The sequence below is a fragment of the Scyliorhinus torazame genome, chromosome 4, assembly GCF_047496885.1.
Source record: "Scyliorhinus torazame isolate Kashiwa2021f chromosome 4, sScyTor2.1, whole genome shotgun sequence".
Lineage (NCBI taxonomy): Eukaryota > Metazoa > Chordata > Chondrichthyes > Carcharhiniformes > Scyliorhinidae > Scyliorhinus > Scyliorhinus torazame.
Window position 1 is genome coordinate 122813657 of NC_092710.1, and position 19343 is coordinate 122832999.

Genomic DNA, 19343 nt, shown 5'->3' on the forward strand with positions numbered 1-19343 from the left:
TAGGGGAGATGTCAGATGTAGGTTCTTTCCACAGAGAGTGGTGGGTGTGTGGAATGCACTGCCAGCAGAGGTGGTGGAGTCAGAGTCATTAGGGACATTTAAGCGACTCTTAGACAGGCACATGGACAGCAGTAAATTGAAGGGCTTGAGCTGCTTGATGTGGGAGCTGGCAGATCCCATTGCGGGCTGCAGCGACCACATCTGCAGTAAGTGTTGGCTGCTCGAAGAGCTCCGGCTCAGAGTTGATGAGCTGGAGTCTGAGCTTCAAACACTGAGGCACATCCGGAAGGGGGAGACTTACCTGGACACTGTGTTTCAGGAGGCAGTCACACCTGTCAGAGTAAGTAGTTTAAATCCTGCCAGTGGCCAGGGACAGCAGGGTGTGACTGCAAGTCAGACAGGTAAAGGGAACCAGCAGTCAGGAACTCAGGAGCCTCAGCCCTTGACTATGCCCAACAGGTATGAGGCACTTGCTCCCTGTGTGGATGGCGAACAGGGCTGCAGGAAGGATGAGTCAGCTGACCAAGGCACCATGGTTCAGCAGGCCATTCAAGGGGAGGGAGTAAATAGGCAAGTTGTAGTTGTAGGGGATTCTATTATCAGGGGGATAGATAGTATCCTTTGTGAGCAGGATAAAGAGTCCCGCATGGTATGTTGCCTGCCCGGTGCTAGGGTGCGGGACATCTCTGACCGGCTTGAAAGGATACTGGAGAGGGAGGGGGAGGGTCCAGTTGTTGTGGTCCATGTCGGTACCAACAACATAGGCAAGTCTAGGAAAGAGGACCTGTTTAGAGATTATAAAGAGCTAGGATTCAAATTAAAAAACAGGTCCTCAAGGGTCATAATCTCCGGATTACTGCCCGAGCCACGTGCAAATTGGCATAGGGAGGCAAGAATCAGGGAAGTTAACACGTGGCTGAAAGAGTGGTGTGGGAAAGAAGGGTTCCTTTTCATGGGACACTGGCAGTTTTGGGACAGGGGGGACCTATATCGTTGGGATGGTCTCCACCTGAACCGAGCTGGGACCAGTGTTCTGGCGAAAACAATAAATAGGGTGGTCAATAGGACTTTAAACTAAAGATTGGGGGGGGAAGGGAAAGTCAGGGAACCAAGAGGTGAAGTAATCAGTGGGAAGCGTAGCTGCTTAGGAATACAAAAAAGCACGAAAAAATCAAAACTCAGGAGAGGTTACGATAGCCGCCATCCCACAAAATATGACACAGTGTATGGAAAGGCTCAGTAAACCAAGGTCCACCACACTAAGAAAACAAAAAGGGACGGTCAATAGAGAATTAAAGGTGCTATATTTAAATGCGCGCAGTGTACGGAACAAGGTAGATGAGCTTGTGGCCCAGATTGTGACTGGCAGGTATGATGTGGTAGGCATCACAGAGACATGGTTGCAGGGGGTTCAGGATTTAAACATCCAGGGATTCACAACCTATCGAAAAGACAGGGAGGTGGGCAGAGGGGGCGGGGTTGCCTTGTTAATTAGGAATGAAATTAAATCAATAGCACTAAATGACATAGGGTCAGATGATGTGGAGTCTGTGTGGGTAGAGTTGAGGAACCACAAAGGCAAAAAAACCATAATGGGAGTTATGTACAGGCCTCCTAACAGTGGCCAGGACCGGGGGCACAAAATGCACCACGAAATAGAAAGTGCATGTCAGAAAGGCAAGGTCACAGTGATCATGGGGGACTTCAATATGCAGGTGGACTGGGTAAATAATGCTGCCAGTGGACCCAAGGAAAGGGAATTAATTGAATGTTTACAGGAGGGCTTTTTGGAGCAGCTTGTGATGGAGCCCACGAGGGAACAGACCATTCTGGACTTAGTGTTATGTAATGAGCCAGACTTGATTAAAGATCTTAAAGTAAGGGAGCACTTAGGAGGCAGTGATCATAATATGGTAGAATTCAATCTCCAATTTGAAAGAAAGAAGGTAGAATCAGATGTAAAGGTGTTACAGTTAAATAAAGGTAACTACAGGGGCATGAGGGAGGAACTGACGAAAATCAACTGGGAGCAGAGCCTAGTGGGAAAGACAGTAGAACAGCAATGGCAGGAGTTTCTGGGAGTAATTGAGGACACAGTACAGAGGTTCATCCCAAAGAAAAGAAAGGTTATCAGAGGGGGGATTAGGCAGCCATGGCTGACAAAGGAAGTTAGGGAATGCCTCAAAGCAAAAGAGAAAGCCTATAATGTGGCAAAGAGTAGTGGGAAGTCAGAAGATTGGGAAGGCTACAAAAACAAACAGAGGATAACAAAAAGAGAAATAAGGAAAGAGAGGATCAAATATGAAGGTAGGCTAGCCAGTAACATTAGGAATGATAGTAAAAGTTTCTTTAAATACATTAAAAACAAACGGGAGGCAAAAGTTGACATTGGGCCGCTCCAAAATGACGCTGGTAATTTTGTGATGGGAGACAAGGAAATAGCTGAGGAACTAAATAAGTACTTTGCGTCAGTCTTCACAGTAGAAGACATGAGTAATATCCCAACAATTCCGGAGAGTCAGGGCGCAGAGTTGAATATGGTAGCCATCACAAAGGAGAAAGTGCTAGAGAAACTAAGAGGTCTAAAAATTGATAAATCTCCGGGCCCAGATGGACTACATCCTAGAGTTCTAAAGGAGCTAGCTGAAGAAATAGTGGAGGCATTAGTTATGATATTTCAAAAGTCACTGGAGTCAGGGAAAGTCCCAGAGGATTGGAAAATCGCTGTTGTAACCCCCCTGTTCAAGAAGGGAACAAGGAAAAAGATGGAAAATTATAGGCCAATTAGCCTAACCTCGGTTGTTGGCAAGATTCTAGAATCCATTGTTAAGGATGAGATTTCTAAATTCTTGGAAGTGCAGGGGCAGATTAGGACAAGTCCGCATGGATTTAGTAAGGGGAGGTCGTGCCTGACAAACCTGTTAGAGTTCTTTGAAGAGATAACAAATAGGTTAGACCAAGGAGAGCCAATGGATGTTATCTATCTTGACTTCCAAAAGGCCTTTGTTAAGGTGCCTCACGGGAGACTGCTGAGTAAAATAAGGGCCCATGGTATTCGAGGCAAGGTACTAACATGGATTGACGATTGGCTGTCAGGCAGAAGGCAGAGAGTTGGGATAAAAGGTTCTTTTTCGGAATGGCAACCGGTGACGAGTGGTGTCCCGCAGGGTTCAGTGTTGGGGCCACAGCTGTTCTCTTTATATATTAACGATTTAGATGACGGGACTGGGGGCATTCTGGCTACGTTTGCCGATGATACAAAGATAGGTGGAGGGGCAGGTAGTATGGAGGAGGTGGGGAGGCTGCAGAAAGATTTAGACAGTTTAGGAGAGTGGTCCAAGAAATGGCTGATGAAATTCAACGTGGGCAAGTGTGAGGTCTTGCACTTTGGAAAAAAGAATAGAGGCATGGACTATTTTCTAAACGGTGACAAAATTCATAATGCTGAAGTGCAAAGGGACTTGGGAGTCCTAGTCCAGGATTCTCTAAAGGTAAACTTGCAGGTTGAGTCCGTAATTAAGAAAGCAAATGCAATGTTGTCATTCATCTCAAGAGGCTTGGAATATAAAAGCAGGGATGTACATCTGAAGCTTTATAAAGCATTAGTTAGGCCCCATTTAGAATACTGTGAGCAATTTTGGGCCCCACACCTCAGGAAGGACATACTGGCACTGGAGCAGGTCGAGCGGAGATTCACACGGTTGATCCCAGGAATGGTAGGCCTAACATACGATGAACGTCTGAGGATCCTGGGATTATAATCATTGGAGTTTAGGAGGTTGAGGGGAGATCGAATAGAAACTTACAAGATAATGAATGGCTTAGATAGGGTGGATGTAGGGAAGTTGTTTCCATTAGCAGGGGAGACTAGGACCCGGGGGCACAGCCTTAGAATAAAAGGGAGTCACTTTAGAACAGAGATGAGGAGAGATTTCTTCAGCCAGAGAGTGGTGGGTCTGTGGAATTCATTGCCACAGAGGGCGGTGGAGGCCAGGACGTTGAGTGTCTTTAAGACAGAAGTTGATAAATTCTTGATTTCTCGAGGAATTAAGGGCTATGGAGAGAGAGCGGGTAAATGGAGTTGAAATCAGCCATGATTGAATGGTGGAGTGGACTCGATGGGCCGAATGGCCTTACTTCCGCTCCTATGTCTTATGGTCTTATAAGGGGTGTAGGTTAGGTTGATCTTAGATTAGGATAAATGGTCAGCACAACATCGTGGGCTGAAGGACCTGTACTGTGCTGTACTGTTCTATGTTCTATATGTTCTATGTTCTAACTCACTACTGTTGCTTACATACCAGTTATTTGGCTGTGGTAGAAACACCATCAGCTGCTTTAACTTCATGCCATATATCAGGATGAGGGTGAGGACACAGTTGAGAAGGGGCATGCCAAGGATTTGGATTTGGATTTTGTTACATCATGTTTTGTTACATTTGTACATAATGTATCTACATAACACCGGCATCGGATGAAGCATACAGGGTGTAGTGTTAATGAAATCAGTCCATAAGAGGGTCATTTAGGAGTCTGGTAACAGCAGGGAAGAAGCTGTTTTTGAGTCTGTTCGTGCGTGTTCTCAGACTTCTGTACCTCCTCCCCGATGGAAGAAGTTGGAAGAGTGAGTAAGTCGGATGGGAGGGGTCTTTGATTATACTGCCCGCTTTCCCCAGGCAGCGGGAGGTGTAGATGGAGTCAATGGATGGGAGACAGGTTTCTGTGATGGACTGGGCTGTGTTCACGACTCTCTGAAGTTTCTTGTGGTCTTGGGCCGAGCAGTTGCCATACCAGGCTGTGATGCAATCAGATAGAATGCTTTCTATGGTGCATTTGTAAAAGTTGGTAAGAGTTAATGTGGACATGCCAAATTTCCTTAGTTTCCTGAGGAAGTATAGGTGCTGTTGTGCTTTCTTGGTAGTAGCGTCGATGTGGGTGGATCAGGACAGATTTTTGGAGATGTATACCCCTAGGAATTTCAAACTGTTAACCATCTCAACCTCGACCACGTTGATGCTGACAGGGGTGTAGGAATGTAGGCGCAGGGCTTGACCAAGGCTCCACAAGACTAAAATGGCTTCTGCTGACATTGCAGGTCAGAAATCCACAGGACTAAAAAAGGCATTTGCTGACCTGACAGGTCATAAGGTTGAACAATAGAATGTCTTGAGCCACCAGATAAGACATTACATCAACCTCTGATAAGAGGCAGTAGGCCAAAGTGCAGAGATTAAACTGCTTGACCATGCAAAAAAATAGCTAACCACAATAGCTGATGAATAACAGATGTGTAAACGAACCATCATGAGGAAAAAGTATAAGAGTCGACACCAGAATACACAAGGCAGTGCAACCCGGGATCAACTGTCATAGAAGGAACAAAGTACCTGAGCAGGGCTCAGCGAACAGAGACAACTGCCGATCAAGCACCTGGCCAAGCCTTGAAGGGGTCGTATCTTTTATGCGTTGAGTAGTGAGCCTTAATGCTAGTAAGCAATTATACATAACTATTTGTGTGCAAGTATTAGCAATAAAGAGAGATTTACTTACATATTTGACTCAGAGTATTATTCTGTCAGACATCACATTACCCCACTGAGGCAGAGACCAGTGAAGGCCAACAGGGGTGTGTAGAGTACTTTGCTTTCTGAAGTCAATGGCCAGCTCTTTAGTTTTGCTGGCATTGAGGGATAGATTGTTGTCCCTGCACCACTCCACTATGTTCTCAATCTCCCTCTTGTATTCTGACTCGTCGTTATTCGAGAACCGGCCCACTATCGTCGTATCATCAGCAAACTTGTAGATGGAGTTGGAACCAAATTTTGCCACCCAGTCGTGTATGTACATGGAGTATAGTAGGGGGTTAAGTACGCAGCCTTACGGGGCCAGTATTGAGGACTATTGTGGAGGAGGTGCTGTTGTTTATTATTACTGATTGTGGTCTGTGGTATGTACATTGGTTGATCCCGTTCTGTGGAATGATGGCCAGAGGGTAATCAAATATTAGTAGAGGAACATTTCAGGAACTGTAACCATAGAATCAAAAGGTTTAGCTCAGCTGTGGAAAAAGATAAGGAGTAAGTCTGAGTAGAAATACTTAATAGGAGAAGGGCAAATTTATGTAGGATGAGAAATATTCTGATCCATGTAAACTGAAATCAAAAATTGGCCGGCAAAACTGTAACAGAAAGATGGGCTGCCTCAATATGGGGCAATTCGGGTACAGTCAAAATCCATTCCCACAAAGGGCAAAGGCAGAATAACCAACGCCAAAGCTTCCTAGATGACAGAAAAATAGAGAGTAAGATAAAGAAGAAAAAGGGGGTACATGACAGCTTTCAAGTTGAAATACAAGTGAGAAACAAATAAGGATATACGAAGTAGAGAAGAGAACTGATTAAAGAAATGAGAGGCAAAGAGAGAATATGAGAAGAGACCATCAGTTGACAGAAAGGGGAATCTAAAAGTCTTTGATTGGCATATAGATGGTAAAATGGTGGTAAAAGGAGGATTGGGACTACATAATGACCTAAAAGGGGATTAAAGTATGGAGGCACGGGGCATGGCTGAGGTACTAAATTTCTCTTTACCAATGAGTACGATGTTGCTCCAGACAGAGTGAAAGAGGAGATAGTTGAGACACTCAATGGGGTAAAAATTGAGTTAAAGATAATTAGGAAGAGATATTTAGAAAGAGTTAGGGCATATTTCTCTGTCCCGTCACACCAGGATTAAAGGTCACCTGGTCTGGGGGACCAATTGGGGACTCATAGTGGGTAAGGGCGTTGGAGCTCTCTCTTAAGTGACATGTACGGAACAAATTGCAGCCATGTGGCTGCTGAACAATTCCTATCAATAAATGCTTTTTGTATCCATTAATGGGGTCTCTGAAAGTGCATCTTTACAGATATATTTTGGTAAGAAAAAAAGGAGAGGTAATAGAAATAAAAGGATGCAATTCTGAAGAGATGCAGGAAAAGAGAGGTGGTATTTGTGTATAAATCTTGAAGGTAGCAGGGCAGGTTGAGGAAATGACCAAAAAAGCAGACAAGCCCTGGGCTTTATAAATCGAGGTATAGAATACAAAAGCAAGGATGTTACCATGAACCATAAAGACATTGGTTCGGCCTCGACCAGAATACTGCGTCAAATGCTGGGCACCACACTTTTGGAAAGATGTGAAGGGTTTCGAGTGGGTACAGAAAAGATGTAAGAGGCCAATTCCAGCAATGAGGAACTTCAGTAATTACAGATTAGAGGAGCTGGAGTTATTTTCCTCGAGAAGAGAACATTGAGAGGAGATTTTGTCGAGCCGTTCAAAATGGTGAGGGGATGGACAGCATTGACAGAGAGAAACTGTTCCCATGGTGCAAGCGTTGAGAATCAGATGGCACTGATGTAAGGTAAAGGGCAAAAGAACCAAAGGTGACATCATGGAAAGCTTCTTACTCAGTGAGTGATTGTGATCTGGAACGCACTGCTTGAAAATGTGGTGGAGGCAGAATCAATCACCGCTTTTCAAAGGGAATTGGATAAGCAGCTGGAGAGAAATACATTTGCGGGGTTACAGGGAAGGAGCAGGGCAGTGGGACTCTCTGAGTTGTTCTTTCAGAAAGCTGGTGCGGACTTGTTAGGCTGAATTGGCTCTTTCTGTACTGTAATCATTCTCTGATTCTATTCATCTGACAGATGGAGGCTGAACCATTTATTGCCCTACAAACTAGTTAATACTCTTCACCTGTTACAAATTTCACTGTCTACTTGAAGGATTGAACCATCTATAAAATCTTCTCTTTTATACTTTTTGTTTTGAATAAAAAGAGGAAGATGGTAAATGATCATTCAGCGCGTGTTGCTTTCAAATTCAGCAATTCAAAGAAGCTTGCAAAGTTGTAATCTGCTTCAGCGATTAGCTGTCATCTTGGAAGCAGATTGCAACATGCTAAATGGGGATTATTTTAAATTCCTTAGATTTGGTATGTGTTGGAGACAATAAACGAACTGAGTCCTTTGAGACCGCATCGAACATCAACAAAAACATTTTTTTATTCAACATTCAGGAGGGAGAGCAGGACTCGGGGCTGCAATTCCAGCTTGCGTGCGAGCTACTCTCCCCCTCAAAAGTTCTTACACATTCTTGTACCCTTTGCGTTACAAAACCTTACATTTACGTTAGGTCATCATATTGTTACTTTGAATTAGTTACAGTTCTGTTCTGATCACTGTGGTAGTATGTATTAGGGGTCATGTGGGACTGGAAGCCCTAATGTCATTGGCTGACAGATCCCGGGTCCTGGTTGGCCGTTGACCTCTAGCTCCGCCCTGAAGGCGGAGTATAAGAAGCCGGAGTCCTCCCCCGCAGGCCAGTCTACTATCGAGCTGCGGGGGAACAGACACGCTTAATAAAGCCTCATCGACTTCATCTCTATTCGTCTCTCGTGAGTCTTTGTGCGCTACAATTTATTAAGCGTGCCTAAAAAGGACTATGGAGCTCAGGATCATCCCGGAATGCCTGAGGATCAGCCCCCACGCAGTGAACGCGGCAGCAGCCTTCAAGCACTGGCAGACTTGTTTCGAGGCCTACCTCAGAACGGCCACCGGCCGGGTCACAGAAGACCAAAAACTACAGGTCCTGCACTCGAGGTTAAGCACGGAGAGTCTCTCCCTCATCGAAGACGCGGAGGATTTCCAGACGGCGTTCGCAGCACTGAAAAGTCTCTATGTCCGCCCAGTTAACCAAATCTACGCTCGCTACCAGCTCGCGACGAGACGGCAAAGTCCCGGAGAATCGATGGACGAATTCTACGCCGCGCTGCTGATTTTGGGACGAGCCTGCAGCTGCCCTTCGGTGAACGCAAATGAACACACGGACATGTTAATGCGCGATGCTTTTGTGGCAGGTATGAATTCCTCCCAAATCCGCCAAAGACTTCTAGAAAAAGAGTCGCTAGGACTCTCAGAGGCACGGGCCCTAGCAGCCTCCCTAGACATGGCCGCGCGTAATACCCGCGCCTACGGCCCTGACCGCGCGGCAGCCCATTGGGCTCCGTACGTACCCGTCGCGACAACCCCCCCCCCCCCCCCGGACACCCCACAGGCTTGCGCGTTCCAAACGTCAAGTCGCACCGGGGGCGCCCGCTGCTATTTCTGCGGCCAGGCGAAACACCCCCGGCAGCGCTGCCCGGCCCGCGCAACAATCTGCAAGAGCTGCGGGAAAAAGGGCCATTTCGCGGTTGTGTGCCGGTCCCGCGAGGTCGCCGCTGTCCCGGGAGACCAGGGAGCCCTGCAAGCCGCTTACGCTCCCCAACCCCCCCAGCGCCCCATGTACGACCCGCAGGCGCAGCCGCTCTGGGTCCCGACCACCACGGTCCCGGGAGAACAGGGAGCCCTGCACGCCGCTTACGCTCCCCAACCCCCCCCCCGTCCCCACGTATGACCCGCCGGCGCTACCAATTTGGGTCCCGACCACCGCTGTCCCCAGAGATGAGGGAGCCCCGCGCGGTCCTAACGCTCCCCAACCCCCCCAGCGCCCCATGTGCGACCCGCAGACGCCGCCATTTTGGGTCCCGGCCACCACGAGGGGAGGAAGGGCGCCGCCATCTCGGACCACCCCAGACCTGTACGACGCATGGGGGTGGCCATTTTGTCCACCCCCGCCGCCATCTTGTGACCCCCCAGCCATGTGCGATGTATGGGGGCAGCCATTTTGTTCATCCCCGACGCCAGCTTGGACGGCAACAACGGACCCCAGTGTCGACGGCTCCACGGGGTTCGAGGAAGACGCTCCACTACTACAACCACGTCTTGCTTCAATTACGCTCGATCAAGCTCGGCCCCGGACACTCCAGACGACGACGACAACGGTGCTAATAAACGGGCACGAGACACCATGCCTAGTCGACTCCGGGAGCACGGAGAGCTTTATCCACCCCGACACGGTAAGACGCTGTTCCTTGACCACCTATCCCAGCGCACAAAAGATTTCCCTAGCTGCAGGATCCCACTCCGTACAGATCCAAGATTTCTGCATAGTTACCCTAACGGTGCAGGGGAGGGAGTTCAAAAACTACAAACTACACGTCCTTCCCCAACTCTGCGCCCCCACATTACTGGGATTAGATTTCCAGTGCAATCTACAGAGCCTTACGTTCAAATTCGGCGGCCCAATACCCCCACTCACTATCTGCGGCCTCGCTACCCTCAAGGTGCAACCCCCGTCCTTGTTTGCGAACCTCACCCCAGATTGCAAACCCGTCGCCACTAGGAGCAGACGGTACAGCGCCCAGGACCGGACTTTCATTCGGTCCGAAGTCCAGCGGCTACTAAAGGAAGGCATAATCCAGGCCAGCAATAGTCCCTGGAGAGCACAGGTGGTAGTAGTGAAGACAGGGGAGAAACAAAGGATGGTCATAGACTATAGCCAGACCATCAACAGGTACACACAACTAGACGCGTACCCTCTCCCCCGCATATCCGACATGGTCAATCGGATTGCCCAATATAAAGTCTTCTCCACCGTGGACCTCAAGTCCGCCTACCATCAGCTCCCCATCTGCCCAAGTGACCGCAAGTACACAGCCTTCGAGGCAGACGGGCGATTATACCATTTCCTAAGGGTCCCATTTGGCGTCACAAACGGGGTCTCGGTTTTCCAACGGGAGATGGACCGAATGGTTGATCAACATGGGTTGCGGGCCACGTTCCCGTATCTCGACAATGTAACCATCTGCGGCCACGACCAGCAGGACCACGACGCCAACCTCCAAAAATTCCTCCAGACCGCCAAAGCCTTGAACCTCACGTACAACGAGGACAAGTGCGTTTTTAGCACCAACCGGCTAGCCATTCTGGGCTACGTAGTGCGCAATGGGATAATAGGCCCCGACCCCGAACGTATGTGCGCCCTCATGGAATTTCCCCTCCCGCACTGCTCAAAAGCCCTGAAACGCTGCCTGGGTTTTTTTTCATACTACGCCCAGTGGGTCCCCCAGTACGCAGACAAGGCCCGCCCCCTAATACAGACCACGACCTTCCCTCTGTCGACAGAGGCTTGCCAGGCCTTCAGCCGCATCAAAGCGGATATCGCAAAGGCCACGATGCGCGCCATCGACGAGTCCCTCCCCTTCCAGGTTGAGAGCGACGCCTCCGACGTAGCTCTAGCGGCCACCCTTAACCAAGCGGGCAGACCCGTGGCCTTTTTCTCCCGAACCCTCCACGCTTCAGAAATCCGCCACTCCTCAGTGGAAAAGGAAGCCCAAGCCATAGTGGAAGCTGTGCGACATTGGAGGCATTACCTGGCCGGCAGGAGATTCACTCTCCTCACCGACCAACAGTCGGTAGCCTTCATGTTCGATAATGCACAGCGGGGCAAAATCAAAAACGACAAGATCTTAAGGTGGAGGATCGAGCTCTCCACCTTCAACTACGAGATCTTGTATCGTCCCGGAAAGCTGAACGAGCCGTCCGATGCCCTATCCCGCGGCACATGTGCCAACGCACAAATTAACCGCCTCCAAACCCTCCACGAGGACCTCTGCCACCCGGGGGTCACTCGGTTTTTCCACTTTATCAAGTCCCGCAACCTCCCATACTCTTTAGAGGAGGTCCGTACAGTCACAAGGGACTGCCGCATCTGCGCGGAATGCAAACCGCATTTTTTCAGGCCGGATGGTGTGCACCTGATTAAGGCTTCCCGCCCCTTTGAACGCCTTAGTCTGGATTTCAAAGGGCCCCTCCCCTCCACCGACCGCAACACATACTTCCTTAATGTGGTGGACGAATACTCCCGCTTCCCATTCGCCATTCCCTGCTCTGACATGACCGCGGCCATAGTCATTAAAGCCCTGAACACCATCTTCACACTGTTCGGTTGCCCCGCATACGTCCACAGCGACAGGGGGTCCTCTTTCATGAGTGACGAGCTGCGCCAGTTCCTGCTCAGCAAGGGCATAGCCTCAAGCAGGACGACCAGCTACAACCCCCGGGGGATCGGGCAAGTAGAGAGGGAGAACGGCACGGTCTGGAAGACCGTCCCACTGGCCCTACGGTCCAGGGACCTCCCAGTTTCACAGTGGCAGGAGGTCCTCCCGGACGCTCTCCACTCCATCCTGTCGCTATTGTGTACGAGCACTAATCAAACGCCTCATGAGCGTCTCCTTGTCTTCCCTAGGAAGTCCTCCTGTGGAACGTCGCTGCCGACCTGGCTGGCGGCCCCAGGACCCATCTTGCTCCGAAAGCATGTGCGGGCACACAAGGCGGACCCGTTGGTCGAAAGGGTTCACCTCCTCCACGCGAACCCGCAGTACGCTTACGTGGAGTACCCCGACGGCCGACAGGACACGGTCTCCCTGCGAGATCTGGCGCCCGCCGGCAACACACACACCCTCCCGACACCATTCACCCAACCCCCCCCCTTCCTGCCACCGCCGCACCCCGCGACCGCCCCCTTCCCAGGAGGATCAGTCCTCCTCCCAGGCCCGACCAGGAATAAAGCCCAAGCTGAAACCGTAAGGCTCCCAGAGACGACAACACCGGAACAAGCACCACCACCACCACCACCGGGGCCGAGGCGATCGACACGGACGACCAGACCGCCCGACCGACTCGTGGCGTCGATCTAAATCAATATATGGACTTTTCACAAGAACATTTTGCTTTTTTCCCGATACCTTCTGTAAATAGTTGAAACAGAACAAAATTGAACATACTGTATTGCCATATGAATGTTTTCCTCCCAGGACCAGCCCTGTAAACCCTTACCACCATGCGAAGCATCACCCCGCCGGGTTCATTTTTGACAAGGGGTGAATGTGGTAGTATGTATTAGGGGTCATGTGGGACTGGAAACCCTAATGTCATTGGCTGACAGATCCCGGGTCCTGGTTGGCCGTTGACCTCTAGCTCCGCCCTGAAGGCGGAGTATAAGAAGCCGGAGTCCTCCCCCGCAGGCCAGTCTACTATCGAGCTGCGGGGGAACAGACACGCTTAATAAAGCCTCATCGACTTCATCTCTATTCGTCTCTCGTGAGTCTTTGTGCGCTACAATCACATTGTGTGGTTCCAATGTCCTGCGTGCTTTGCCTTTAATTGTTTTCTGGACATATCCTGCCTATCTGTTTACAATATCAAAGCGTTGTGTTTGTCAAGCCAATTTCGATGGTGTGTTATTTGTCCCATTTTTCTGATACTTGATTAGTTTCCAAAGACACGATGACGCCTCTAGACCAGTGTTCTTCAAACTTTTTATCCGGGGACCCATTTTTACCAACCAGCCAACCTTCGGGATCTAACCCAGCCGACCTTCGCGACCCAGCCGGCCGACCTTCGCGACCTGCGCCGGCTGACCTTCGCGACCCACCATTTTCTCTTACCTTGTTTGCTGCTGACAAAAATGGAGGAAATGGTTTTGGATCCCTTTGGCCCTCGTACGCGCTCCTCCAATTGAACCTGTTGGATGAAGGTGAAGCCTTCCGGTGTCGGAAAGTATGGAGTCTCCATCTGTCCAAAGTTTTGCATTTTTTTCCTGTAAAATTTAATCAAATAAACCCACCCGAACTTGTAAAAAAAAATGAAAAAAATAAATGAAAAAAAAAAGTAAATGAAAAAAATAAATGAATAAAACCACCCCCCCCCCGAACTTGTAAAACAAAAAGCTGTGACCGTTTAAAAAAAAAGCGACTACACTGCACATGCATGCCCGCTCATCGGCGCGCATGCGCATAGTTTTGCGCATGCGCGCCGATGATCTGGTACGCATGTGCAGTGTGCTGCATTTTTTTACATGTTCGTGGCCATTTTGAAGGCCGCTTGCAGCTGCCATTATTAACAGCCGGTTGTTGTGCGCAGATTTGCGTGATCGGGAGCGCTGCAACGGACGCCTCCGCGACACACCCGCGGGTCGCGCCCCTGAGTTTGACAATGCCTGCTCTAGACATTGTGCAGTCTCGTTAAGCGGTATCGATTTTCTTACTGTCGCTGGAGTCTCGGAAAGATCTCACCTGGGGTGCAACTGTGTAGTGTTGTCTGGGATGTGGTAATTTGTTGTGTCTGTCCAGTGAGTGTGTACACTACAGCCAGGCTGTCTGTTTAACTCTTTCCATTCCTTCCTCTCCTGCTGCAGCCCACACTCCCTGGGTTCACCCTACTACAGCACGCACTCTTGTAATCTAGTGTTTTGGTCACCACTGCTATTCTCCTGCACCATACAGGTAGTAATTATTCTGTGGATGGTTTCTTTATGTCTCATGAACAGGAACATGATGCATGGTTTTAATAGACAGACAGACAGAACAGTAACTTAATTTGAAGCCTACTTGTGACAATAAGCGATTTTCATTTCATTTTTCATTTTCAGAAAGTAAATGGGCATTACAAAGTACGAAGCAATACGTTGTTTGAGTTGACTTCTGGAGAATTTAAATTAGTCACTGCTTCAGTTCTTCAGCTCCACACTGTTTGAAAAACATTGCAATGCGGTTCGGTATGCATTATAAAGATAATTTTGCAAATAATCAATAAAAGGCCAAGAAGGCATAGAGTTTTACATCAAAGATGTCAGGCACAGTCAGCCCACAGTGAGCTTTGTCAGAATTCTCCAGAATACTGAAGGGCTTAAGGCAGAACATCTATTAAAATAGATAGATTGACACATTGTTCACAGTATGTTTTCTTCACCCCTACCACAGTCCAAGCGGGAATCAGAAACCATGGCTACAATAGCATCAACGTGCCTCTGAAACCGCATCATCAATGCATAGAATCCTTGGAGAGACAGAGGGCTGGATTCACCGATTCTGCGACTATGTCCACAGGATCCGTCTGGTCTTACGACCAAAAAGTCGGCGGCGCCCCCGCACCAATGCTCCGGTGGGGGGCTAGCAGCCGCGCCACATAACCTGCTCATACGGACAAAGATTAGCCGGACCCGTAACCGCACACGTGCACAGCGGCGGCCTGCAGCAGCCGCGCCGTACAACAGGGTACAACACCGTACAACGCCTTCCAAAAACTTCCCCCCTGTAATCCCCCTCTCCACCCTCGGATCACCCCCACCGGCTCCCCCCCCCAGCCCCCGCCAAAGCCCCCCCTGCCAACAGAACGGTTCCCCCCTGACTGTGGTGGTGCTGGACACAGTCCGTAGCTGCCACGCCAGGTTTACCAAAATGTGAGAGGACATGTGTACCACGCTGTCGGGAAGACGGCCCATCGGGGGCACAGCAGAGGGGAGGGCCTCAGGTGCCATCCTGAGGTGTGTGCCCGTACTCTCGAGTACGCTGTTTTTGAGGGAGCGGATCATCGGAAAAACAGTGGCGCCCCCGATTCAACGTAAAAATGGATTCTCCGGCCGATCGCCGAACGCCGATCGAGAATATCGTCCTATGTGCTGACGCCGGGACTGAATCAGTGGTGTTCTATGACGCTGTTGGGGGCATGAAGGGGCTGACAAGCTGCAGCCACTTATAAGCACTCAACTCCCCCCACACACTTATTCGAGACAACAAGATGGCAACTCGAAGAGCGGCACCCCATTTTGCATAAGCGGAGGTCGAGATCTTGATGGACGCCATGGAGGAGAGGCCGAGCACCCTGTTCCACGGTTTGGGAAGGAGGCTGCCACCCGCCGCCATACACTGGGCCTGGGTCCTGGTGGCCAAGGTCATGAGCGATGTACCAGGACCGGTCAGCAGTGCCAGAAAATGCTGCATGACCTCCTCAGGGTGGCCAGGGTGAGTAGGCAGCACCATGCTCCTGTCACTAGCAACCATCCCACACACTGGTAACCCATCGCCACCCGGAGGGCGACCGAACCCCACTCGCCAGCAGTATGCTCGTACCCCACCCTGAACCACATTGCCAGTACCCATACCGCCCGCCATGGCCCGGTGCCCTGGTCTCAAAGGCCACCAGCTGCCCACACCCTGTGCTGCCCATGACCGACTGCTTAACATTGTGCATTTTCTGTCTCTCCCACCCAGAAAAAGACCACGCACAACCGCAGGAAGAGAGAGAAGGCTGGAGTGCGCCCTCTGGACCAGGAACCCCTCACAGTCATGGAGTGGCAGGCACTAGACCTGGTCAGTAGGCCCAGAGAGAGGGCAGTCGCAGAGACGGAGGTATGCATCGGGAAACCATGTCAACCCCCGCTGATTTGCGGGCTCTCTATAGCACAACCCCCACATCACCCCACCACCCCCACACCACCCAACTGCAGCGCCCCACCACCCACACACCACCGTACCTCCCCCACAATACCCCACCACCTCCACAACAACCCACCCCCCACACCATCCCACCACCACACACCACCACACCGCACCTCCCCCACATTACCCCACCAGCTCCTCACCAACCCATCACCCCACCGCCCGCACACACCACCTCCTCACCAACCCACCACCCCACGCAACCACACCAACCCTCCAACACCCCAACCCACAAACCAACCATCCGTCATGTCTTGCAGGATCACCTGCCATGGGGCTGCAGAGCATACCGCTGGCATGGGTAGTGCCAGGCATGGGTATCCCTGCCGGCAGCGATGGGTGGTGGGAATTGAGACCGTCTGGTGCCAGGCACCAAAGGGGCCAGGGGTGCGGTGCGGAAGGCAAAGTGTCAGGGGGAATGACAGGGGCTGGGGGTGGGAATATGACACAGGGGGGGCGAAGGAGACATGCGAGAGCAGGGCCTGCAGTGCAAGGCAGGACCACTGTGCAGCCCTTTGGGCACGGGAGTACTCACCAACATGTCCGCCCTCTACCCCCTGCAAATGATGGATTTCGGTATCCAACCAGGAGTGCTTGGCATAGGCGTAGCCGCCGTAGCTCTGGCGAACGCACTGGGGCTGCACGAAGAGGCACTGCTCGGCGAGGGCCCTGCAGAACCGAAGCCTGCCCCAGAGGAACAGGAGCCAGCCATTCAACAGGCCGAGGTGGAGGTGGAACGGGGGTTGTCACATCAGGCCTCATGTATACCGGCAGCGCCTGTCTTTCGAGGACCTGCCTGACTGAGCGGGTCGTCGAAGACTCTGGCTAACCAGGGAAACCATTCAGCATAGCCGGGTTGCCAGTTTCAACGGGTCTGGTCCATGGAATGGAGGATGATGATGGCCCCCTCCACGATGAGCTCTGGTGCTCCGCATCGTTTAACAAAGTCTGACTCCTGCACTCGGTAGCATATTCCACTGTCCGCCCGGGTGATCCCTGAATGCGTGCTGGTGATCTCACGGTCCCATTGAAACCCTCAGATGGTGGGGGTGGGGCGGGGTCTGGGGTGGGGCCTGGCAGGGTTAGTGTATCGGGTCGGTGTACGGTGGGGGTCACTCACCGGGCAGCCCTCTCACATGGCACCACCATATATCTGGCCCCGTCCCCACTACCTCCGAGGGGGGCCGAGGGGTAACCTCCGACTTCCCCGGGGGCCCTGGCCTGTGAACACCTCCAGTACCTGCGCTCCACACCACTGACCCCCCCCCCCCAACCCCCGACCAGGCACACCGTCTGCACCCAGCCTTCACACCCTCCAGACAGGGGACCGAGGCAGATCGGAACGTTGGTGTTTATTGACATATATAAAAGTATTGCGCCCTTGCAACTATCGCTAACCTATGTGCTTCACGTGTGCCAACTTAACTGGTGTCTAACTTTCTGATCTTACGTGCCCTAATGTTCCTTCTAGTGGCCCCCCCCAGGTGGTACATCAAAGGGGGAGGCAGCCTGCCGCGTAACTCGCCCTGCGACCTGCATCCTTTTTTGCGGCCATCCTCTGGAACGACCGGGCCCTAGTGGGACCGACAGTCTTCCAGGTGTCACAGGTGGCATGGTACCACCCTGTTCTGCCCGCTGCTTATCAGATCCACCAAGGACAGTTAAGAGGAGGGGATTCAGAGGCACAGCACTACTGCAGCACCTTCCCTGTGGGTATCACTGTGACGCGCCCCATCACCTCCTCCTCCTCCTTCTCCTCATTCGGGGTACCCATTGGAGCCCAGGCTTTTCCTTGGGACGGGGGCATGGCCGGAGTGAGCTCTGGGGAGTCCTCCGCCACCTGACGCTGCCAGTTCTGGAGGACCCTCCCATCTCAACCAGGGTCTCCATGCACTCGGCCATGGAGCACAGGGACTGGGCCATGTCCCTTTGGGATTATGCCACATTGTTCAGGGACTGGCTCCGGCCATCCAGTGCCAGGCCAACCCTGGACGCCCGCAACCATAACCCGTTGTGACTGGGCCAAGTTCTGGAGCACCACTGCAATGTCCATGTGGCCCTGGTACATGGTTGCCTGTCATATGGCCGCCCTCTCCTGTGCCTCGGCTACCGTCCGCACACTGAGCCTTGGACATCTTGACACATGGTCGATACCTTTGCACCCAAGGCTTCCACCATGGGTGGTACCCGTGCGGTGTTGGCCTGCAAGGACACTGTGGCAGCACCACCTCCTGCCTTTGCAGGCGGTTGGACTCCTCAGGCGTTGGATGGTTGCTGACACCCCCTCATGTACATAGAACATTTACCTGAGGAAGGAACTATGCTCCGAAAGCTAGTGAGTCAAAACAAACTTGTTGGACTTTAACCTGGTGTTGTAAGACTTCTTACTGTGCTCACCCCAGTTCAACGTAGGCAGCTCCACATTAAGTCTTGAAGCCAGACAGCGATCCATTCTGCCACTTTTTCCCTGGACTCTGTGTCCTCTGCCCTTATTCATTTGTGTATTTTGGGGCATCAGGGGGCCAGTTTGTTAGCTGGACAGCTGGTTCATGATGCAGAGCGAATCCAACAGAACGAGCTCAATTCCCCTCCCGCCTGAGGTTATTCATGAAGGCCCCACCTCCTCAACCTTGCCCCTTACTTGAGGGTGTGGTGATCCCCAGGTTAAACCACCACCAGTCAGCGCTCCTCCTCAATGGGAAAATCAGCCTATGGTCATCTGGGACAATGGTGACTTTACTCACTTTACTTACTTGTGGGCCATCTTATTGAAGGCCATTAGAAAACCCAGACACATTATATCTACTATATTACCATTCTCTACTCCCTTTGTTACCTGCCTCAAAAAAATTCAAGAAGGTCGGTCAAGCAAGGTTTTCTATTTTGAAATCCATGCTGACTATTCTTTATTATAGTTGTTAATTCTAAATATTCTTCTATTCTCTCCTTCAGTAGAGTTCCCATCATTTTTCCCACCACGGATGTTAAGTGTCTGAACCTTTATAGATAGAATCGATCGAGACATGTTTTCTTTCCCTTCTAAAATATAGTAATTATATTAGCTATTTACCAATACCCTAGCACTACATTGTTTTTTTCTGATGAATTATTAAATTTGTGTAATAATTCATCTGCTATTTC